Source organism: Castor canadensis, chromosome 5 (assembly GCF_047511655.1).
Source record: "Castor canadensis chromosome 5, mCasCan1.hap1v2, whole genome shotgun sequence".
Classification (NCBI taxonomy): Eukaryota; Metazoa; Chordata; class Mammalia; order Rodentia; family Castoridae; genus Castor; species Castor canadensis.
In genome coordinates this window covers 121,518,173-121,543,840 of record NC_133390.1, presented here as the reverse complement: position 1 = coordinate 121,543,840, position 25,668 = coordinate 121,518,173, and the positions used below count along the sequence as shown (strand labels likewise).

Below are 25,668 nucleotides of genomic sequence, written 5' to 3'. Positions count from 1 at the left end.
ATATAACAGGAGGCTTTACTATGTTTGGGAAGGATTCTAGGCACATAGTGTATTTCAGTAAAAGAGCAGGCAAATCAATGATTTTATAGGCTCCGTTCACATGGGAAGTTACCACGTAACACTAGGTGTCATCTCAGGTACAGTAGAAGTGACAGTCTCATTGACTTCACTAGGTATGACTCCAATGAGGAAGAAAGACCAGAGAACAAACTGAAAAAGTGACTAGCTATTGGGTAAAGAGTATGTGCACCAGTCTTGACCTGGGACATTTAGGGGCTGGGTTAGGGTAGCACTAGGCACACCATAGATGCCTTAAACTCATGATTCCATATCTGAAGTTGGGCTGTGGGCACCTGAATTGAAAGGATTCCAAGACAGCTGTGGGTGGGGTCCTGAGCACCTGAGTTAGAGTGGCTGCTTGGCCTCAGTGAAGGGCCCCTTTGAGAGTCCATCATCCAAAACACAGCCTATCCCTGTGGGGCTTGCCTACCCTGTTGCCCATCAGGCAGGCCTCAGAGAATCTGTGAGAGTGGCCTCCTCACTAGTGGAGAGTAAGCTGTTTCCCAGCTGCACTGTAACACTATTCACAGGAATGCAATAGTGTTCTCTCAGACAGCCGAAACACATTGCTTAGGGAGATGAACCATCTGGAACCACAATGTGAGAGAAACTAGCCCCATAGAGAAGCCAAGGAAGAGGACATGCCCTAGTGGAGTTGACATCCCAGAGACAAGGGGGCTGAGAAACACACAGAGCAGTATATGAAGAATCCCTGATCAGGGAAGATGACTCAAGCCATTTGGCTTGGACCTCTCCCCTTCCCCCATGCAGGCTTTCTGCACCTCTCTCCCCTGTGCCTTTCCTCCCACTGCCTGGACAGACAAAACATTTGGTCTGCTTTTTCTTGTATTTTGGATAACACAGTAGCAGGCACTGGATCCTAGCACTTCCAAGTCCAATGGGAAAGGACAAAGAAAGGCAAGGTGAGTTCTCTCATTATGCTGTACTTTTCTCTGCATCCAGGGATATCAGCTATATCCTTGGAAGATGGCTCTACCACTACTGGAAGAATTCTGACAATTCTGCCAAGCTTCCCTGCCCCACACTAACAACCACATACATGCAGCTACAAATGCCTGGAATGCAGGAGGAGAGCAAAGCCCAACTTTTCCTGGTTCATTGGGACTACTGGGTGCCCAATGGGGCAGTATTTGAAGGTGAGGAGTGTGGCATGAATTTTTAGCACATGAGGAGCTTTCTATGTAGGCCCCACCTTGTGCTATTTCTGGAGTTGGGCAAAGTGGAACAAGGATCCCGCAGTCCAACAGCACTGGGACCACAGTCAAGTAGGATTCCTGCTGTGGGGTCAGGGTTCTGGCTCCTCAGGCAGTCTGGGGTTATCTCTTATGTTCAAAATCATCAGGCCAAGGTTGTCTTGTCTCCTTTTGCACCTACATAAATAGGTCTGCTGATGGATCCCTAACCAAATACAGAACCTGAGCCAACTTCCTCAGAGGCCCAAGGATTTGAGCCAAATCCTATGGCAGGACCAACAATAAATTCTCCCAGGTCTATGCCTGAAGACATGGAAGTGCAGTGGATCAATGAGGACAGTAAAGTCTTTACCATATCTCAAGACCTGGTGGAGGAGCACTTCATGGTAATGGATGATGTGAGTGGCTGTGCAGTGCAGTGTTTGAAGGTGTCTTTCAGACCTCCTCCATCCAGACCTGGCATTCCCTGGTCATTTTAATAACAAGGAGCACCATGAAAAGAGCCAATCTTTAACCCAAGACCTGAATTCTACATTTGAGCAGTGGAGATAGTCCACTGCAACAGAATGTATGCACTCAGAGATTGCACAGAGAGGCAGCCAGGCATACATTTGTCTTCTGCATCAGGAACTCAGGACTTTGGGTTAGGTCTGAATTGACTGGCCCCACTCAATTTGACAATTAGATAGGAGGTTAAAGTTTAGAGGTTTGTGTGAAAGGGTAGAGTAGGTTGCTGGGTTCTCCAGGCATCTCTGAGCATGACCACAAGGTGGACAGCACACTGAGACAGGAAAGGAGAAGCAGGAGTCAAAATGGAAAGACCTTGGTGTGAGAAATTATACCCCAAGATGCTTGATGCGTCACTAAAAATACCTAGTTTCTAAACAGCTTCCTTGACTTTAAACACTGCTTCACACTAAGTCAATTTAGTGACTAGGGGAAGGACAGCCATGATAATGGAACCTGAATCCAGGAAGCCATATCCCACACACATCCTGTCAACTCAGTTTCTCTGCATCATGCATGGATGGGAGGGACTGGGCAAGGGCATGGGAACATGGGGACATGTCACCTTGGTGACAAACTCCATGGAATAGTAAAGATCAATGGCTGCTCACAACCTTCTCAGAAGAAGCTGAGAGCTGAATGGCAGGCAAGGCACATACACCATCAAATCCACAACTGAGTGTATCAATATGAGCATGGTGTGACAAGTGAATCCCCATCTCTGTCTTCTTGGCTTCTTCTTTGTCCTCCTGTCTTATCCTCTTACACCTCAGTGATGAGGACCTGGTGAGGGCTGATCAATCCAGAGCTATAGAAGCTCACCCAAATTGTAGGTTCAAACTTTGGAAAACCTCTTGTTTCTAAGACAAGGCACGTTGTGGGCATTTGAATGGGAATGAAAATTCTCAGTAGAATCCTCTCTGATGAAGAAACAACATTTGGGCAGTTTGAGAAGCAGGTGTGTTGGTGTCATGACTAGGAAGACACGGACTAGGTATCTGTGCATACTTGCTTATGTAAATCATTTTTTCTCTCCCAGTGGAGTGATAATTTTTAGCGTCATTTGGGAACCATTCAGAAGATACTCCATTGTAAGGCTGACCCAATATCATAACACATGTCATCCTACTTATTTTTATCAGTGGGTAAAATCCAACAGGCTGATATATCACAGAGGTCAGGGTACTGACTTTGGAATGCACAGTCAGACACTCATTCCTTCACTAGCTTGTTACTTTAGAAAGTGGAGGCAGCATGGCTCACCACAGAGGGAAAACAGACCTGCAAAAAGCTAGAGCTATGTCTGGACTCAGTTCTAGCTCCAGGCCTTTCTGCTCTTGCCTGCAGTTCATCCTGCTGCATCATTCTAGGAGCAGGACACTCTTTCACCTGTACAAAAGTCCACCCTCCATTGTCTGGCTATGCATATAGCTTAGTGGGAATGGATATGAAAAGCGGGCCCTGATTTGTATAGTTAGCCATCCTTAGTGCCTTGATACAATCTTTGGAGTCCTTGAATAATGGAGATATTTGTCAGAATGTCAAGTGCTTTGCCATCGAATCTGGCACAAGGAAGATGATAGAAAGGGCACTTTGTACCACCTAACGCCAAACAATGCAGGTTCAGTGCTTGTCGTGAGCAACATTGTGGAGGCCCTTGTCAAATCTCAGGTTCTTTTCTGACCATTGTTGAAGTTTTCACCCCTCCCCAATCCTTGAATTTCTTAAAGTAACAGCACAGAGTCCATCTCCTCTCAAACACCTAATTTAATACCTGGTGGTACAAATGTTTTTGAGAAAGTTTGTGTTCACATGAGGTATTTGATGGTATATAATACACATATGTACATATACATATGTATATATATATACATACATATACATATGTGTATGTATATACATACACACATACACATGCACAAGCCTTCTCAGCCATTTTATATATATGGTCTCTTCATGTGGTGAGCACTGTTTCCATACCAAATGGAGTCCCTCACTCCTGGCTATGATTTGGCCATGAAGTGTCTTGCTCTTCCAGTTTGATTGTAGAAACTAGTGTGCCCAACAGAACACCCTTATGAGGTGTTTCCATTGACTAGAGGGATGAGCCATAGAAGCACTTGTCTTGAGCCTCATGTTGTATAGGCAGCTACCCAGGGCTGTGGCTCCTCTGTGCATCCCCAGTCCCCCTGGGAGAATCATGCTACCTTGGGCCTCACTTATTCTTGGCCTCAGCCAACAGTCTCTCCAGTTTTAAAAAGAAAATCCCCAAAGTATGGAGTAATATCTGACCTATCTTAAGCAGACTGGTTGCTCTCAGGTTCTGAGGAACACAGCCTAATCGAATTATCTGGGAATGAACCAGGTGGTCTCATTCATTGCACAATATAACATGAGCCACCTAGTACGTGTGTGCAAGTTTCTAGGAATGTAGTATATGTTACTAAAAAAACAGGCAAATCCCTGATGTCCTGAGCTCCATTCCTTTGGAAAGTCATTCAATAATGCTATGTTTCATTGCAGGTTCAGTACTTTTGACAGCTTCTGTGACTCTGCACAGTGTGACTCCCATGATGATGATAGACCAGAGAACAACTGGAAAATGTGAGCTGCTGTTGGGTAAAGAGGGTGGGAACCTCTGTCAAGACTAGGTACTTTTAGGGGATGGTTTCTGTAGGAGTAGACACACAATGGGTCCCAAAACTCTTGCAATTCTGACTAGAGGGCTGTGGTCTAGAACTTCATCTGAATTAAGAGATATCCAAGAGAACTGTGGTTGGGATCCCCCTGTGCACCTGAGAGGGAGAGGCATTTCTAAAACTTCAGTGAAGGCCCCTTTGAGAATCTATCATCTACATCATAGCCTATCCCTGTGGACTTGCCCACTCTGTTGGCCAACAGTCTCTACAGAATCTGTGAGGATTCTCTGGAGAGATTCTCTAGTGCAGAGTCTAGTGTATCCTCTATTGGAGAGGCACCTGACCCAAGAGGTTCCTGGAGTGCTCACAGTCAGGCTGGGCATGTTAATTGAATAGTGTAATAGGCAGATAGCCAACATATATTGCTTAGGGAAATGACACAGCTGGAACTACAATGTATGCGGGACACCAGGGCCAAGGGGAAGCCACACAGGTGAACATGCCTTAGTGGAGTTGACATCACAGAGACAAGGGGGCCCAGAGACACACACAGTAGTATATTGACATTCCCTGAATAGGGGAGATGTGCTCAGGCCATTAAGCTTTGGCAGTCTCCCATGGTGGCTCCCAGCATCGCCCTCTTCTTTTCCTTCCCTGCCACTGCCTGCAAAGACAAAAGCTTTGGTCTGTTCTTTCTGTCCTCTGAATAGATAGGGATGGGCACAGAATGCCAGGTCCAACAAATTCACTCTGACAGTGCAGGGAAAGGAAGTCCAGTTTCCTGATCTGTTCCCCTTCTATGTGCCTCCAGGGCCCTCATGTACATCCTTCTCATATGGCTTAACATGTACTGGGAAGATTTCTATGAACCTAGTGAGTTTCACTGCCTCACACTGATGATTCTGTACTTGAACCTCCATATGCCTGGTTCAGAGGAGCAGTGCCTGGTCCAACATCTCTTGGGAGTTTCTGGAGCCCAGTGAAACAGACTATGAAGGTGAGAAGCCTGGGTTTGAATGTCGAGCACATGAGGAGTGGTATGTGTAGGGCCCCACCATGTGGCCCTTCCATGTTTTGAGGTGGACAAGGAGGAATGAGAAGCCTGCACCGCCACAGCATTCAGACCATAGTCTAGGCTGTCTTCTTCTATGGGGTCAGGGTTCTAGCTTCTCTGGCAACTTTGGTATTTTCTGATTTTTGAAAGCATGCAGGTAAGGTGTTCATATGAGACTCTTATCTGATCCTGCAGTGCTCTTAACTGCTCAATTGCTGACTCTTCAACCAAATGCAGAGCCTGAGCCATATCCCAAATAGGCCCAAAACAGGACTAACAACAAGTTCTGCCAGGCCTATACCTGAGGACATGGAGCTGAAGTTGGTCAATGATGGCACTCAGCTCCTTGCCACATCTCAAGAACATGAAGAGCACTTCATGCTAATGGGTGGTGGGAGTGGCTGTGCAGGCCAGGATGGCATGGGTTCTCATCTCTTCTGTTCAGATGTGGCATTCTTTAGTTCATAGACATTTTTCACATCAGAAGATCCTTCCTGCCCTTTCCTATTGCCAGAGAGGATGAGCCAATTGAAGAGGAGCTTTACTTCCTTTTTTGTTTGTTTTATTTGTTCCTTTTGTTGTTTCTGTTATGTAAAAAATGAGTCTATGAAAATTACTACTGTTCACATATTTACTGACTCAATAATACATTATTGTAATTTCATCAAATAAAAGTTTCTTAGTTTTCAAATTGCATAACATCATTTTTCATAAATAACCATATTTTCTTTACTCTTTGACATTAGATGCCTCACACCCTGGCATTTCCTCCAGACCTGGTATCATAGCACTTCATACTGACAGATGCTGTGAATGGCTGTGCAGGGCAGGATGGTTGCAAGTGTCCTTTAAACTAGTTCTGCACACTCCTAGCATTGCCTGGCTAAGAGACATTTTCCCATTCAATTATAGAAGCACCCTGAAGAGGGCCATTTTCTTAATGCAAAACTTCAGGTCAACCTTTGGACTGTTGATGTGGGCTCCCTCCAGTTACTGTGTGAATTTAGCGATGGGCTACAGATGCAGCTATGCACACATTTATCTCCTATGCCAGGACCTCAGGCCTTTGGTTGAGGCCAGACATGGCTGACCCACTCCTTTTGTGAGTATAACATGGAATTTAGAGTGCAGGGCTTTGTGTGAAAGAGATGGGTGCTGTGTTCACCAGATCCAGGAGTCTGTGAGCATGACTGACAAATGGACACCTCCCTGACTGAGGAAAGGACTTTTGAGTCATACTGGGATGACCTTGATATCAGAATTTATAAACCAATAGGTTCCATTTGTCATTAGAGGGAGTCACGGATTCTGGACAGCATCCTGTTTGGCATGAAGTCCAATTAACCTTCAGTAGGGTAGACAGCAATGAAAAGTGAACCTACATCCAGAAAGGAAGCCCCACATACCTACTGTCAACTCAGCTATTCTGTATCATCAAGTGTGGAGGGGCTGGGCAGACGGGGAACCTCCTAGATGACACACTGCTTGGAAAAGCTCAGCTCAATGGCCCCTCACTGGCTGCTCAGAAAGAGTTGATTGATGAATGGCAGGTACATGTACCATCTAATCTAGGAGCCACTGAATGACCACAATCTGCACAGTATGACATGTCAACGTCCATCTCTGTATTCTGTGGCTTATGACTTGTCCTCAGAGGACTGGGTAGTAGCTGTTCTTTCTAGGGTCATGAAAACTCATGTCAGTTTTTAGGCAAAACTCTTAGAAAATTCATTGTTTGAAAGAGATTGAGATTCATGAGCATTTTCTTGGTAATTAAAATTCTGAATAGACTCTGATCTGAAGAAGAGAAAGAAGCTTCTCTGGAGCCTACAATTGAATAGAGAGGAAAATAAGTGAGTGAATGTCAGAGGTGGCAGGACCCTGACAAAGGATACTCTGGGGAGGCCTCCTTAAACCAGCCCTTGTTGCTCTACCATGGGAGAAAATGTCAGTATGTGTCTCCAATGGACAAATCAACATCTCCTCTTATGGCAGGCCTACACAGTTGTCATAACACTGGGCATTCTATGTCTACCTGTGACTCCTATCCACCTGCCTGAGATTATGACTCAGGACAGGTTCCTGACATTGGAATTTCACATCCCACCCTCATTCTGTCCTAGGGTTGTCACCTTTTGGTGAGGGCAATGAGAGTTGGAGGCAGCATGGTCACACACAGAGGGAAAGCTCAGCTGCACAATCAGCAAGAGCAGATGCATGGTTCCAAAATAGTCTCTGGGTATTTCTGCTGCTGTCTGTCTGTAGAGTATGCTTGTATGTGGCTCTGGAAATAGGACCTCCCTCACCTGCACAAAAATCCACCCTCTATTGTATGCCTGTGTGTGCATAATTTCATTTGGACAGATATAAATGGATTGTGATAGTTTGTGAGTTAGTTGTCATGAGTGCCCCTGACACTCTGTTAGGATTCCTTGTGCAAGGGAGAGGTTCATAAGAGTGGGAAGTTCTCTACCTGTGAATCTGGGACCAGGAGGATGACAGTAAGTCCTCTTTGTGCTAAATCCCTCCCCAGTAGCCAGGATTAGCCCTGCTCCTGAGAGATACTCTTAAGCCCTTTGTCTACTGCCTGGCTCTAGTTTCCAACATTAGAGATATCCCCACACCTTCATGTTCCAGGTCTTCAAGTCCCAAGCAGCTTGACAAGCCCCTCTCCAAAAATCTCCACAGGAACCCAGTGTTATGAATGTGCAGGTACATACATATGTTCATATAGACCTGTGTGTGAGTGGATGCTTGTATCTCTGTATACACTGATGATTTTCTCTGGATTCCATTGTGTTACTCAGGTTGGGTGAGCTGTCTTTCATTTCTTAGTTGTTTGAGAGTGTGGGTCTGGCTACATGGTTCAGGCTGGACTTGAACTTGAGATGCAATTCCCTTAGCTTTCAAAGTGTGGAGATTCCAGGTGTGACCAACCATACCTGGACTGCATTTCATTCTTTGTCATTCCCATTCTTGCAATTCTCCCTCCTCTATGTTAGTATGTTAGTTTCATGTTGCAACTGTCCTCAAGGTTAATACAGCTCATTAGGCAAGTAAAAGTGAAGACTTCCTGGGTGAGAGATAAAAGGGTGATTCCTAGTGAGCAAACCAGGAATGTGGGAAAGAAACAGGATGCCTTATGACCAATGCACAGTCAAACAATTGGTTGGAAGGAGGGACCAGGTGTGAGCCTGGCTCTCTATCCTTAAAGATGGGGCACTGGTGTGCCAGGCCTGGCTTATGACAGGATGGTGGAAGGTGTGGACCCAACTGTGTCTAGATTTCAACCTGGAGAGGACAGGTAGATGGATCAACATACCAGTGGATCTTAAACAAATTTTTTCTGAGGCAGACACTCAGTTGAGAAAACCTTTACAGATGACCTCACTTTAGACATTAAGGACCACAGACAACATAGAACCCTGGTGCTCAGGCACCTTCAATCTCAAGCAGGTAGCTCATTTCACTCTACAGCAGTCTCATTCAAGTTTCCTATTTTTCCATGTTTGAACTCTTTTCTTGGTCCTCATCCATAGTGGTTGAGCCCTGAAGCAAGGAGATCCTCAAGGCAGGCACAGGGACAATTTTTTGGATTGCCTTTTGCCTTTGCTGATGTTTGAGGACATCCTCTTTGTCCCCACATTTATAGCCATCTACTGATATTACACTACCCCCCATCAGTGGTGGATATGCTTTTCACATCGTGAGCACTACCTCAATAACTAGATGGCTCCCCAACTAATGGCTGTGACTTGGTAATGTCCTGCTTTGCTGTTGTCCTGAGGAGAGAATATAAACAATGTGCTCAGTAGAAACCTCCTATACTGTGTTGCCAGAACAAAAAGTTATGAATGTTGGAGGTCCTTGTCATGGGCCTAATCCTCTGGACTCAGCTGCCTAAGTCTTGGCTCTTCTGTGCTTTCCCAGTCTCCCTTTTAGGAGCTCTCAGCCTTGGTCCTCACTCACCAGTGGCCTCAGCAAAGCACTTTCCTGATTTTTAAAGGATTTTCCACATTCCATGGAGAATGTCATCTCGAACCTAACTGTAGCAGATCAGAGAACTCTTAGTTTACTGAGAACCCCAGGCCCAGTGAAATATGTGGGAAGGAGCCAGGTGCAAAAAAAATATACTTTTTGCACAAATATATAAATTTGAGACCCCTACTGTGTGATCGAAAATTCAGTCCATGTGTGGTGGTACACACCTGTAACCCAAGTGCTCAGGAAACAGGAGCAGGAGAATCTCAATTTTGAGGTCAGTCTAGGATAGTAGAACAGAAACAAAACCTGAAAACCAACTCATCACCTAAGCTGGAGGCATGGCTCAAGCAATAGAACCCCTGACTCCAAAGCATGAAGACCAGAGTTCAAACACTACTTCCACAAAAGCAAAAACATTCACAGAATGACAATAACAAAACAACTAAACATGTAGAAGGCTTATCCTGGACTACTTGAAGAAAATTGAGTGTTGGAAAGAACATTAGATAAGACTATGTGCTGGTGTTCAATTTTGGGTGTATAATAATGATATTGTGGTTATGTAGCCAAATGCAATTAGTCCTTCAATTACTTAGGAAAGTTAACCTTGGGTAAGTCGGGTTGAAAGATCAATTAGTTAACCAAATAAATAGTTAATTTTGCTATTTGTGCAACTTTTTGTGGGGTTGAAGTTTTTTAAAATAAAGCATCAGGGGCAAAAATAAGGCAGGGCAGGGAGGCACACTTCTGTAATCTCAGCTACTTGGAAGGCTGACATTCAGAGCATTATGGTTCAAAGTCAGCCTGGACAAAAACTTATCAAGCCTCATCTCAACCAGTAAGCCAGGTGTGTGGTGGTATGCTCCTTTCATCCCAGCTCTATGGTAGTCATAAGGAAGATCATGTCCTGGCTAACCTGGGAAAAACTGGAGACCCTATTCAGAGAAACAACTACAGCAGAAGGACTGGGGACATGGCTCAAGTAATAAGAGTGCCTGCCTAGAAAGCTTAAGGCCATGAGTTCAAACGCCAGTACTGCCAAGTAAGAACTAAAAAGAAAAGAAGTAAAACTTTCCAAAATAATCCCATCTATTCAAACACATTACAAAATGGTTTTGTGTTATTAGAATGCAAAACAGCAATTTTTAAAGAAAAAGTTATTTAAAACGGCAGTATGCAGTATAGACAAAGCTCAAAGCAAATGTCTGGCATGAGGAATAACTTACAATAGTTGGAGTGAATTCAGAGAAGAAAGAGAGCTATCAAGAAGCTCCATGCGTGCAAGTAACCCCAAACCCCATGGTACCCATTATTGTTGAACCAGTGGTCCTCTTGCAGATGAAGGATGAGAACAAAGCCTGACCTTGGTTTATGGACCACTGATATAGCTGAAGGGAGCATAGTGTGCAGAAAAGGTTTAATAGGACTGCCCCTAGTATCTACGCCTTCTGCACTAGCAGAGTAGGAAGCTTGTGGCAAGAGGGTGGCGGTAGAAGGGAAAAGGCAGAAGGAGGAAGTATTAAGGTATTATGACTGTCAGCATTCTTTGCTTCTATTAATTTGTTTGACTTGTAGGAAGTGATCCACAGACACAGTGAAACATAAAATCCCTTTGTTCATCTCTGCATGGGGCTTGATTCTCATTTTTGGGACTTGATTTGTCTCTTCTTTTTTTCTTATACTAAACCACTATAGGGCAAACAGAAGATCTAGGATCATCCTTTTTTTCTTGAATCGTAGGTCCAGGAAGATTGTTCTTTCACAAGCCTGAAGAGAAGTTCTGAGATACTGGCTGTGCGTGAATTGATGTTTGGGACAAATTATTGAAAACTCAGCATTTTTTAAGCAGTGAGAGGTGGAGTTTCCTAACTACAGAATTAAGTTTTGGAAGCTCATCTATCTTCCTCTAGACAGGAAACAAATCATGATACATTTAGCATCTAATTTACTTTTTTTCTGCTGCATAAATATTCCATTCTCCTCAGCATATTATTTCTTTCTCAACAAATTAAGGAAAATTTAACAACATAAACCTCTGTTTTTGCCCACCCAGTGTCCATCACATAATTCAGTACTGATATTCCATCTGAGGAAGATGGACTCTTTCATAGGGAAATGGAAACTATCTTTTAATTATCTATGCTTTTTCCTTGGGTGAATTTTAACTTATTTACACGTAGAAACTGTATTCCTTTTATGGTCTGGACAATAACTTTCTTCACCACTGAAAATAGATTTATTGGTTAAACCTTTGGTATACAACCAGCAAATAGCTTAGCTCAACCTTACTTGTCTTTCATGAGTTTTATATTTTAGCTAAGTCAATGTCTTAAGACAGTTTTCTAACTTTTCAGTTTGTAGTTATGGGTTGATAATTGAGTGCAAACTTTTCCTGGGCCTTTTTGGTTGAACAATATGAGAAAACTGGTCAAGAAAGGTTTTGATACCTACCTTATTTGAAGAGTTGTGACATCATAGCCTTTCTTTCTATGTCTCTTTCCATTTCAATCTTTCAATCCACTTCCTCACCTGTAACTTCTCTATCACCTCATTGCTAAGGAGAGAAGCCAGACCTTTGTGTGTAAAATTTCTCCAACTGTTCACTGCAATAGGCTTTGCAATTGTTCTAGATACTTGAAATGCTACAGAAGATATAAAAATAAGACTAGTGATGAAACTCACACGCTTTCTTCAGAAATAATAAGCCCCAACTGTGCAGGAATAAGTCTTGAAAACAGTTTCCTCCAGTCATTCTCAGGATTGAAAAAAATTTTTGTACTCTTATCTCACACTTACATGCATTAATTACTGTTTTAGCAAAACATTTTTTTTTGCTGCTTAGAGAATGTTCATTTTAGAAAATATATTTTTATTTCATTCAAAAATTTGAATTAAGTAACATTTAATTTATTTTTCTAATTGGAGCACTGAGCAATATCCACTAAAACTCAGAGGAATGCAAGGAGCCTTGGTGATCAATCAGTGCTCTCCTTATCTGTTTCATAGAACCCACATACACTATCATCAACTAGGTTAAGAACTGAATTAAAAACCCAGGTAAATGGATGGAATTGGAGAACATAATTCTCAGTGAGGTTAGCCTGGCCCAAAAGACCAAAAATCGTATGTTCTCCCTCATATGTGGACATTAGATCAAGGGCAAACACAACAAGGGGATTGGACTATGAGCACATGATAAAAGCGAGAGCACACAAGGGAGGGGTGAGGATAGGTAAGACACCTAAAAAACTAGCTAGCATTTGTTGCCCTTAATGCAGAGAAACTAAAGCAGATACCTTAAAGCAACTGAGGCCAATAGGAAAAGGGGACCAGGAACTAGAGAAAAGGTTAGATCAAAAAGAATTAACCTAGAAGGTAACACCCACGCACAGGAAATCAATGTGAGTCAATGCCCTGTATAGCTATCCTTATCTCAACCAGCAAAACCCCTTGTTCCTTCCTATTATTGCTTATACTCTCTCTACAACAAAATTAGAGATAAGGGCAAAATAGTTTCTGCTGGGTATTGAGGGGGGGGGAGCTGGAGGGGGTGGAGTGGGTGGTAAGGGAGGGGGTGGGGGCGGGGGGAGAAATGAACCAAGCCTTGTATGCACATATGAATAATAAAAGAAAAATGAAAAAAAAAACCCAGCCAACAAAGTCTTTAATAGAGGTATTTGCTGTTCAGTGGTCCTGAGCAAGAAATTCGCAATTCTCTGTTGAAAACCTACCAAATGAGTCTGAGCACAATCACTTGTGATAATATCTACATAAACAGTACTAGAAAGCAAATTGTTTTTTAAACAAAATAATTTTCTTGCTTTGTTAAGGTACTAGAACTCACAGAACAGATTTAAAATGTTTTTAATAAATGAGTTATGTAATTATTATGCATAGGAATTAAATATTTCTTCCTTACTTATGCATTTGTAGTATTTGTTTATTTATTCATTTGTTGGTCCAAGAAGAGGTGGAGTTGAGCTATCTGACTTCTTAATTCTTAGTACATTGTAGTTATATCTTCATATTCTTACTCATATGCACTCTGACCTTAAGTCTTTGTTCTAATTAAAAATGATTACAAGGAAAAATGTCTTTGTGTTGTTAATCTTTTTCTTTCATTTATTCTTTTACTAATTTCTGGTGACCACATAAATTGCCTTACATAAATATAACATTTAGCTATAGAAAAATAAATACAAATATCTCTATATAACAGAAGTTATATGAATATATTGTTACACATGGTTAGTTCTATTTGTATGTATCTGATGCATATTAATCCATCTATCATGCTGTATGTATTCATTCCCTGCATTCCACTCTCTATGATCTATAGCAATGTCACAGAGAATACGTTCAATTAATAGACCATTAAGAACCAATTAAAACACTTTTCTTAGATGGGATCAATGACTCATAGAGCAAACATACCTAATTATTTTGAGCATGTTCAGAGAGTTTTGAGAATGGAACTCCTACCTGCAGTGCACCATTACTTGCCAAAACTTGGTATCATTTACTCTCATAATTTTTGTCACATAATAAAGTCATATGAACTCTTGTTAAAAATTTCCATTTTCTTGGTTACCAGTGACTTTGGTAATATTTTATTATGTTTTTTGGATTCTGGGACTCGTCATTTTTAACCCCTAACTCATGCTCCATGCCTGCTTTTTCAATTATTCTATTAATTCAATTATAACTTTTTTTATGTCTCCATTACTTTTAAAATTTTGATGATTTTTCTACCACAGAATCACATCAGCATCCATGAGTTGTGGGTTCTGAATACTGCAAGCATCTTTTATGTCAGTCCCTTGTCTACTTATCTCTAATGCCTTACCCTGATCAGACATTGTTGATTTTTCTCCATGTTTTCTCTGCTGTCAACACCCATTTTTCATCTTCTACTTTGGATCTTGTCTAGAAAGCCTTTGCCCAACCAACCACCAATAAATTTACTTATAACTCTTTCCATTAGCTGTATTACTTACCTACTGCCTATCCACCTATGTATAGGCATAAGGAAGGGACACATTTATGTACTTCTACTGAACCACTTTTCTTCATAATCTGGTGAACGAACTTTTTAATTTCTCCATTTTATTGGGTATGAATTTCAGATGTCAGTTTTCAACACATACCCATACATAATTTTATTTTACTGGTGTATTTATTTGTTCCTGCTCCCATACAATATGAGATTTTCTTTAAATAATAAAATTAATTATTTCTTAAAAGCTTGTAAGACAAGCCCCTGCTCTTTCTTCTTATTTACTAAAATTCATTTACTGATTTTAAAAGAATCTCAGTTACAGGTTCATGTTTGTACAATGAAGACTTAAAAATCATTATTGGTGGTGCACTTGTCTTCTTCCATGTCAAATCTCATATTCTATTCTATTTCTTCTTTTTTACATTGTTCAGGATCACATAGGCTTTATTTTCTCCAGCATTAAAAACAAGCTCTTTATTCTTGTGCAAAGTTTACCACAAGAGAGTAAAAGGAAAATGTTTTGAATTATGTACTCAGTCTAAAATGTTTTACTGCAAACTGTTTTGGACACCCTTGAAACTCAATGTGATAGACAGTACCTTCTTATTTTTACATAAGAAGCATATCATGTAGTCACAGCCTTCTGGTGACCAAGAGGTGATGTACCAGTTTCTCAGCCTGCAAAAATATTAAATTTTTTAAGAAAACAGAAATATAATGCTGATTATGAACTCTTCACAAAGCAAGGGGTGAACACACTGGCTTACATTTTTCTCCTTGAGGAGAAGCTTCTCCTTGCTGTGCTCCACACCTTCTGGGTTGAGGGTGACAATTACTTTACTGGTACAAAGCCATGGCTTGCTTCACAAATTCCTTTTCCCTTGAGTTTTCCCTTGAGTTTAATCCTTCTTGAAAGGATGTCTAGGGGAGCACTGAATAGGATTCTGCTGACAACAGGAGAGTCCTCCCTCTATCATGTCCAAGAAGTGGAACACAGATATAGAAAGATGCCAAGGTTTTCTAAATCTTTTGTGAAACAGATTGGGAACATCTCAGTTTTTCTTTGGAGATATGCCTTCTACGTTGGATACCTATGTGTTTGGTTTTCTTACACCTCTTTATAAAGTATGGTTTCCTAACAGTCAGTTACAAGAACATCTGGAACAACTCTCCAACCTGTGTCACATTTGTGATGGCATCCTAAACAGTTATATTAGGCTTAATCTCACAGAAGGATGACAATTTTCACCAAAGCCTTCAGCTTCCTCCTTGGAAACTGCCAACACTCAGATCGACTCCAGTAGAAGAGAGTAATTCCTTACACCAGCTATCACCCTGACAGTCGGCATGTTTTGTAGCCTACGTCTTATGATTGTCTAGGTAATTTCCTACACTGAGGATGTGAAGGCAGAAAGAAAATACTGCTCCTAGGTATATGGAAAACTCTAAAACAAAAGGAACTTCTAGACATCTGTTATTCCTTGCTTTGTTTTTAATTAGAAAGCTTTTATTCTAGCTTGGCAATGCATTTTAAATAAAGGTGAATGGTAAATGAATGTGTTGTGGGGAAACACATTGTACTGTATACATTCAGGAAAAAATGCCTTAATCTTAATAGATTTTTGCCTTTAGTTCACATGTTGCTGACAAAAAGCTGTAGTTCTGTTATGAATGTTTATTCCTAATTTATTCAAGTTAATTTTTCAGTTTATTAACTTAGTTTTCTTGTACCTACCTAAATACCTAATGTATGGCTCTGTGGCTGAGACATTTTCTGTTTAGAAATCTGATGCCTATTTTAGAAACTTGGAAGAATATAAATTATTTCAATAGAAAAGCATGTATTCAACTTTAAAAAGCAATGAGGAATGTGCTTCCTAATTTTGCTTTAATATATAGACATATATCTATATCGATCTATGTATCTACATGAATCATTGTACAAAGAAATAAAGAATGAGAAAATTCTTCTACAAGAGAATATAAATAATACATTCTCCCTCTCTCTTTTTTAGCATGTACCTGTTGTACAAAGGGGTTTCACTGTGATTTTTACATGCATGCATGGAAATAATATAATTTAGTTAAATTCACCATCTGTATTACTCTTCTTATCTCCCCACTTTTAATAAATTTAATGGAATTCTTCAATCTATTTTCATACATGCTTCTGAAGTACTTTGATCACATTCAGACCCCTCTTCACTATCTCCTGTCATAACTCCCTCTCACAGGTTCCCACTCCAAAACCATTACCCAATTTACACTCCTGTAATTCATTGCATTTTAGGTATAGAAATAGAATTTTTTAAAAAAATAGATAACCAGGTGCATAGTTGTGTGGATTCATATGCGGGTCCTCTATTTTGTTCCACTGGTCTTCATGTCTATTTTTGTGCCAGTAACATGCTGTTTTTATTGCTATGACTCTGTAGTATAGTTTGAAGTTGGGTATTGTGATACCTCCAGGATTGCTCTTTTTGCTCAGTATTGCCTTGGTTCTTAGTGTTCTTTTGTGTTTTTAAATGAACTTTAGGGTAGGTTTTCAATCTTTGTGATGAATGTCATTGGAATTTAGATGGTAATTGTATTGAACATGTCGATTGCTTTTGATAGCATAGCTATTTTTCTATGTTGATTCTGCCAATCCATAAGCATGGGAGATCTTTCCATCTTCTGTAGTCTTACTTGATCTCCTTCTTCAGTGGTTTGTAGCTCTCCTTATAGGGGTCATTTATGTCCTTTGGTAAGTTTACTCCTACATATTTGTGGGTTTTTTAGGCTATTGTAACTGAAGTTGTTTTCCTATATTCTTTCTCAATTTGTTCACTGTTGGTGTATAGAAAGTCTACTGATTTTTGTAAGTTGGTTTTGTATCCTGCTACTTTGCTGAAGCTGTTTATGCTGTCTAGGAGTTTTGAAGGGGAGTTTTTTGGGTGGTTGAGGAATAGGATCATGTCATCTGCAAATGGGAATATTTTGAGTGTTTCATTACCTATTTGTATTCCTTTTATTTCTTTTTCTTGAGTTATTGGTCTGGCTATGAATTCCAGAGTGAGTGGGGAAAGTAGGCATCATTGTCTCATTCATGAGTTTAGGGAGAATGGTTTCAGTTTGTCCCCATTAAGTATGATTCTGGCTATATGTTTGTCATATATAGCCCTTCTGTTCCTAGTTATCTTAGAGTATTTATCATAAAGTGGTATTGAATATTATCAAAGGCTTCTTTTGCATTTATTAGATGATCAAATAATTTTTATCTTTGCTTCTGTTAATGTGCTGTATTACCTTTATTGCTTTGCATATGTTGAACTCTCCCTGCATCCCTGGGATGAAGCCAAATTGGTCAAGGGGAATTATCTTTCTGATATGTTGTTGGATTCAGTTTGTCATTATTTTGAGGATTTTTGCATCAATGTTCATTAGAGCTTGACCTGCAGTTGTACTTTTTGTATCTGTCCTTTTCTGGTTTGGGGATGAGTATTATATTGGCTTTATAGAATGAGTTGGGCATTTTCCCTTCCCTTTCTATTTCATGGAAAAGTTTAAGGAGTGTTGGTATTAGTTCTTCTTTGAAGGGCTGGTGGAATTCAGCTGAGACTCTGTCAAGTCCTGCACTTTTCTTTTTTGGGAGACTTTTTATTGCTGTTTCAATTTCATTAAGTGTTATAGATATCTCCTCAATAGCATTTTTAAGTCTGAAATGTTCCATCTGTATATGTGGCTACTACTCACTAACATTATGCAATTGAAAAGTACATCACTAAGTGCTGTGTCTGTATGTTTAGTTTAAATTGTAAAAAGCATTATCATATTTGGAGGAGACCTAGATGACAGGTAGGGTAGGGAGTCAAAATTCCTGAACTCCACAACCCCAGAAAACACTCTGTGATGTGGGAGATACACTTTGGTAATTATGATTACTTCTTGCCAAAGTAACAACTGCCAATACATTAGGAACACAAAAAATTCAAGGACTGTCCCTTAAATCAATTTGGAATTGCACCTAATAGCCAGGAAAATCCTGGCATGGCACTACCAATATGGTGTGTCTACCCAGGGAAAAGGCCCCTGGCTGTTTCTCCCTTTTTTAATGAGTAGAAGATAGAGCATCAATCAGAATCAAACCCTGCAACATTCTGAACCTGTAACCCATGTAAAGCCTACCTAAACCCTGCTGAATGGAACCCAGTCCCAATAAGTGTCTGCCTTGAGAAAAGAGCCATGCCAGTTCTCCACATCATCTGCTTTCAAAGCTGCCTGCATAACCTGCAGGCCCAACAGGTGAGCAACATGCACTGCACATGACTCCCCTAACCACCCCTGAGGACATAATCCAGAGCAAACCCTGGGCATACTGAACCCTCCTCCCCCAAACAAAACTGGAAAGCATAAAAAGGAAATTGTAGTCAAACACTGACAGTGGGAGTGGAGTGGAACACTTATCCTGCCTCTGTGAATGCCGGTGGCACAAGGAGATGATCTCTCAGTGAACTAAGTTAAGACAAGGAACAAGGGCTACGAACAAGATGGTTTGACAAACCAACTTCCCAAAGAGCTGGACTATCACTGAGCAGAGGTGGGCTGAGGCACAAAGGCTGCAATTGGAGGTGGGGTGATAAGCCAACCTCCCTAATCAGGGCCATGGTGGATTGCTGAACTAGTCTGGTGGGACTGAGGGTGGTACTCAAAACTGAATTGCTACATCTTGCTGGGGGAGGAATTGACCAGACAGTGTTGCAGTGGTAGGACAATGCAGCTGCCACTTTGTGAAAACAACAACAGATAAGACCACCTTGGACAAGCTGGCAGTGAGTAACCTCAGGTCCCAATTACAACCTGCCCTGTGAACAGAAGAAACCAAATACTGCTCACAAGCTAGTCATTTGATGAGATTAATTCAGAGCTTCTGCTTGTAATGGGCAGCTCATAAGTCCAAGGAATGCTGAGAAAAAGCTATCCCAAGCTGTCTGACCAGAAAGACAGCACCCTTCTTCACAAAGCCCAGAATACCAAGCACCAGTGTCAGGACTGGATGCCACAGCAATAAGTCCAGAAATTTTACCAAGCAGACTGTATATTTTGTTGTTGTTGTATCTGTTTTATTCTTGTAGTATTAGCTTTTCCATTATTATTTTATTCTCCCTATTCATACCCCCTTCACTTCCTCTCATTTTCTTGTGCTGAAATCCATTGTCCTCCCCTCCAACTACCCTTTCTGTCCCTTCTCATCCACTCTTCTCACTATAGTTGCCTTCTCCACCTATCATTCCCCAATCTGTCACCACATTTCTTCTCCCTCCTACACATTCACCACCTACTGTCTAGACTACCATACCAACTATACACCCCCTATGTCCCCTGCAATCACTGACATAAACACCCTCCATTACAACAATGGAAATACACATAAACACACACAAGGGCCATAACACCAAGAAGCCCCCATAGCTCTTTCAGTTCATCCTTTTAGCGTCACCTTTACCAATTACCCAAGTTTCTACCTGTAGCCAAATAAACAATACCCTTCCCCAAACTCCAACTTTTTACAATTATTATCATTAAGGAGATTTCTATATAATATGTAAACAACTGGTCTGGCATTGAACCTGTGAATTTGTTTTTGCAAATTTAAGTCTCTAGGCCAGGGACAGAAATAGCACTTAAACTGTCTAAAAACTAAGCCAGTCATAATACAAACACCGAATCAGGGGAAAGAAAACAGACAATTAAAACCACCAAGTAGTCAATCAAGAACATAGTTTCATAGCATCAATTAGATCGATGGGGAGGAAAAGGGAAGGAAACTACACTACTCAAACAATCAATTCAATGGAGGAATTAGTGAGAAATGAAGAAAATGGATACCCAGTTCCTGACGTAAAGAAAATAATGATAAATATCTCTAATGAGCCCATTGATGCCCATTAAAATTTCTCAAAGAGGAAATCATGGAAGAGATCACTGAGAAACACACGGAGAAGCTATGAGACATGGTTAACCAGAAAGTGCAAGATGCACTCAAGCTATTTCAAGACACCACAAATAAAAAGCTTGTGAACACACAGAAACATCTAAATGAACTCAGAGAGGACTTCAACAAACACCAAAGTAAAGCAAAGACACTATAAAAGAAGAGGTATTGGAAATAAAGAAGACAACATAAGATATTAAAGAGTAGTTGATCTGGAATATTTCAGAAAAAAGAATCAAATGGAAATTCTGTAAATAAGAAGTCCTTTAGTCAAAGAAAAAACACAGTGGAAGGCCACTCCAGCAGAGTAGAACAAGTTGAAGATAGAATCTCAGAGCTCAAGATAAAATAGAGATTAAAGAAAAAAACAACTCTTAATCAAAAACTCAAGAGCTGTGCAAGAAATATGCAGGAACTCAGAGACTCCATCAAAAAACCAATCCTGAGAATCATGGGCATTGACAAAGGAGAAGAGGTGTAAGCCAAAGGGATATGTAATATGTTCAATAAAATAATAACAGAACATTTCCCAAATCTCAAGGTAGTTTTGCCCATTCAGGTACAGGAAGCCTCCAGGACACCAAACAGACTTGACCAATATAGAACCTCTCCATGATATATAATCATGAAATCAACTAGTGCAGACAAGAGAGAAAGAATTTTGAAGGCTATAAGAGAGAGAAAAACAAATGCCTTATAAATGTAAACCCATCAAAATAACAGCAACCTTAAAATCTCACCAGAAACCTTAAAAGCAAGAAGAGCATGGAGAGAGGTATTTTAGCACTGAAAGAAAATAGTTTCAGTCTGGATATTCTACCCAGAAAAACTATCATTCAAAATTGATGAAGCAATAAAAGTCTTCCACAATAAACAGAAACTAAAATATGACCACCAGTATAGTGGATTCTACAAGGAATTATGCACACAGAAGATGAAAGAAAACAAAACCATGAGGACACAAATATCCAGACAAAGAAGCCACAAATACAAGCAATTAAAATGGTGACATGCACATTGATAGAAAAGACTATTTTCTCAATATTTACTCTTCTTTACTTCATATTCATTTCTTCAAACTCCTTTAACATAAATTTACCTTCTATCTCAGATGTGCTAAACAACAGCTGGAGTGACACAGGAATATGTTTAGCTAGAGCAGTTTCTATGACCCAAATTTTCAATCCTTGTATATAGAGAATAATACAACACCCAATTAAGGTGAGGGCTCCATATACAACAATAAGGGATGTTAGAATTGAGTCCATTACTCCCTTCCATTTTCCAAACACTGATCCAACCAGCTAGTAAAGGGGTTATTTATTCCTGATCTTTTGGTTGGTTCATTTGATAGGGCTCTACAGCCTGGACATCCTTGGTTATAGTTCCATCTGTGGCTGTATTGTTGGGGATGTATGTACAACATTCACATCCAGTGGGACACCCCTTCCACTTTCTATGCTAGAATCATGTTCAGAGCCATTCAGTTTTCCTATGCCATTTTACTAACTGACCTGTCATTCTTTTTAACGCATCTCGAATGTAGTTCATAAACCTCTCTTGTTTATACCAGATGTAATTAATCCAGTCCACATTCTTATTGATCATATACCACCAAAACAATGTTGATTCAAAGCCTGCAGCTATTTGATTTTTTGCTTTGAATTCATCAGGAACTCCTCCTGGGACCCTAAAGGCATCTATATAATTGTGAGAGTTGAATGACCCATAAGGGGAAGTAAGACATCCTTTTTGTTTCCTCCTAGAGAAGGTTTGGGGCTTTGAAATGCCAAGGTGAGAGAGAAAGTCAATTGTACTAAAGTACAAGCCCCACTCCATTTGACTGGAAGAATCTAAAGTAAAGGTCCATCTCAATACCACCTGATGTGTTCCCTGGCAACAGCTCGAGATGTTTTACTGGCTAGCTTTTCAAAGGATCAGCCTTCACTGCACCCTGATACATTTCCCAGAACTCCAACTTCTCCTCCAAACTAGAAAGGCACAGGTGTAGATAGAGTTTCAAAGTGGGGGGTTGACTGACTGAGGTAACTTTAGCCTTTCAGATTCATTAACCAAGGGGAACAGTAGTGACAAGGTTATGCAAGACCTATTGTTACATGGCTGTCCTGTCTTGGAAGAGGGAAACCATATATGTCAATCCTGGAGGGTGTGGTCCATCCCAGGGGAAAGGGGACAACATGGAGTTCTGGTCTCCCTGATGCACATGCATAACAATCTTTTTTATTTAGGGTGAGGATGGAATATTTGAGCAATTCCAACCGGGCATTTGTCTCCCTGATACCCTTCTCAATGGCAATAGTCTTCCTTAAGTCTTTGACTTCCACTATAGTTACTGCTGTCTGATTACAGTGGAGTTTGTGAAATTGTGTTGGGAGCTGAACATCACAACATAAGTTCTAGAAGCAATTCTGAAAGAAACATACATATTTGGTTTTTATATGGATTATGAGCTCCTAGCCTATATTTTATGAAGATAGATGGCTTGGTGGACATAAAGAAAGGGTCACTAAAACTCAGTAGAAGGGGTTACATTGAAGATGCTGACTTCAGATAATTTATAAGCTACAATATAATATGAAATTTTGGTTTGTCTTACCAATAACTTATGTTTCTACAGTAAGTAAAGACATAGGATTACATTGTGAATATCAAATAATTTTGACTGTAGATAAAATAATGGTACAAAAAGACACAAAGTGAGATCATAAAGTCTAACTGTACAAAATTACTTAAAGTTTTGCCTAAAGTAGCTATATTTGACTTTGATAATACTGGTAAAGATATAAAAAAACATAGATAACATTGCTCAAACACAGATAAAAGCTAAAATCAATAGGGTAAGCAGTAAGTGACATAAAGATGATTGAATAAAATATGGAAATTTCACAGTAAGATTGGAAATTCATTTCACTAGGGAGAAAGACATCACACAATATACATTTTCATTAGAAATCCAAGTAGTGAAAAAGCAGATCTTTGTTTAATGACAAATTAATGAAGAGTTGATATTTCCTGTATAACATAAAACTCAAACGTATAAAATTTTTCATTAAATTATAAAATAACCCTGGGCAAAGAAAGGAAAAACACCACTAAATTACAAACAGCCAAGATAGATGAAGCACAGCAAATATTTCACATCTCCCAGGACTTTAAGAAGTATTTGATGCTCCTGTAAGCTTTGAAATCTTTCACTTTTCAGGTAAAAAACATTCAGTAGTATAACTCTTTTGATGAATTGCATTATACTGCATATTAGAAATAGTGATAGCACTATTTGTACAGTAGGTTTTTTTGATTAGAGGAGGGGTTCCCCGTATTGGGGCTTGAAATCAGGGCTTTTGCACTTGCTAGGCAGGTGCTCTGTCACTTGAGCTATACCTCCAGCACTTTACTCTCTAGTTATTCTTGAAATATGGTCTTGCTTGTTTTGCCCAGTCAGGCTTGGACACGATCTTCCAATTTTTATGCTTCTCATTGTCAGTGGGAAAGGCAGGCACACACTACCATACCAACTTTAACTATTTTTTTAGATAAAGAGTTAAATTTCTGAGGAAATAACTTTTTGGAATTAATTTCAACAAAATTCTTAATAATACATTTCCCCACAAACACACATGGCAAAGTTATCTGAATAACCAGGATTGTATAATGTGAACTATTAATAAAAGAAAACCAGCACTCAGAGAATTTACATGTGTTATTTTAAATAAACACCTTGAAAAAAGATTAAAACTATTACCTTTTGTAAACTTACATCTGTCAGGAGCTTGGTTAATGTATTCTGGACAAAGGCATAAGAAGTGCCTGAAATCCTGAAAAGTGCCAGCTCCTGCAGCACAGGGATAATGGTTCATATAGATTGATTTCTCTTCACAGAATTTGACAGTGGCTCCAAGGTGCTTATAAAATGCACATCTCTAGATGGGAAGAAAAGAGGAAAGTCTCTTCATGAAACCTTGAAAAGGAACATTCATATGTGGTTGGAAAGGGTGAGACATGTACCTTAGTAGTAAAACAATTTGAACCTACAAATAAAGAAAGAGCTAAAACTACTGAAATACCTATGGGACTAATGTCAATACTTTGTCTATCATTAATTCAAACTGGCAAGTTAGCATTTCATTTTCTTTTACTTACCTTGTCAAAAACGTAAAATAGAGGTTTATTCAAAAATATTTGGTAATATGCCTATTTTTTTAAGTTGAGCATTACAAAATACATGGTAATGTAGTTATTTCTTAAGTTGAGCATTATTTTTAAAGTTTTAAAATATTCTCAAAAATGATAATAGGAATATATTATTAAGACCTATAAATAAGTTAACAACAGAAATACACAAACATGCTAACAAGCACACTCAAAACACACATACATACACACTCACACACACACACTCAAGGCACTCACACACATATTCACTAACACATTCACACACACTCACACATATATCCACACATTCACACACACTGACACACAGGGTTTTATTGTGTGTCAATTAAACCAAGTGTATTATGCCACCCAGAATATGATTAACTCTGAAGAGTGTCATCTTAGTTGATCCACTTATGGAAACATTTCACTACATGCATAATGCCCAGTAGAGTGTGCTGATTTAAATATGTGTAATTCAAAATAACTCTAAAACTTCAAATCACTTATTTATTCTCCTAAATACAGTATTAAGTGTTAGTTTGTCTTACATGTAACTTAAGTTTATATAATGAGTAAACACATATGATTACATTTTTAAACATAAAATAATTTTGACTGTAGTTGAAATAATAGTACAAAAAAGGGTAAAAATTAAGATAATGTAGTTTAACTGTATGAAATTACTTAAGGTTTTGCCTAAAGTAGCTACATTGGCTTCTCATAGTCAGGAAAGTTAGAAAAATCCCTTATATCATTGCTAAGACACAGGTAAAAGCTAAAAAGCAATTAGGTAAGCAAAAAAGTGACATAAAGATGATTGAATAAAACATAGAAATTTCACAGTAAGATTGGAAATTCAATTCACTAGGAAAAATCCATGTAGTGAAAAAGCAGATCTTGCTTATTGACACAGTAGTGAGGATTTGGTATTTTTTGTATAACATAAAACTCAAACATATGAAAAATTTCAATAAATTATAATATATCATTGTGAATAGAAAGGAAAAGTGCATCACTGCAAATTACAAACAGGCAAGATAGATGAAGCACTGCAGAGACTT

At 39.6% G+C, this 25,668-nt stretch overlaps 1 pseudogene; it reads left to right on the top strand.

Moving 5' to 3' along the window:
• The first annotated feature begins 1,585 nt into the window (after positions 1–1,585).
• LOC109677911 (metaxin-3-like) lies at positions 1,586–15,696 on the top strand (annotated as a pseudogene).
• Positions 15,697–25,668: the final 9,972 nt, after the last annotated feature.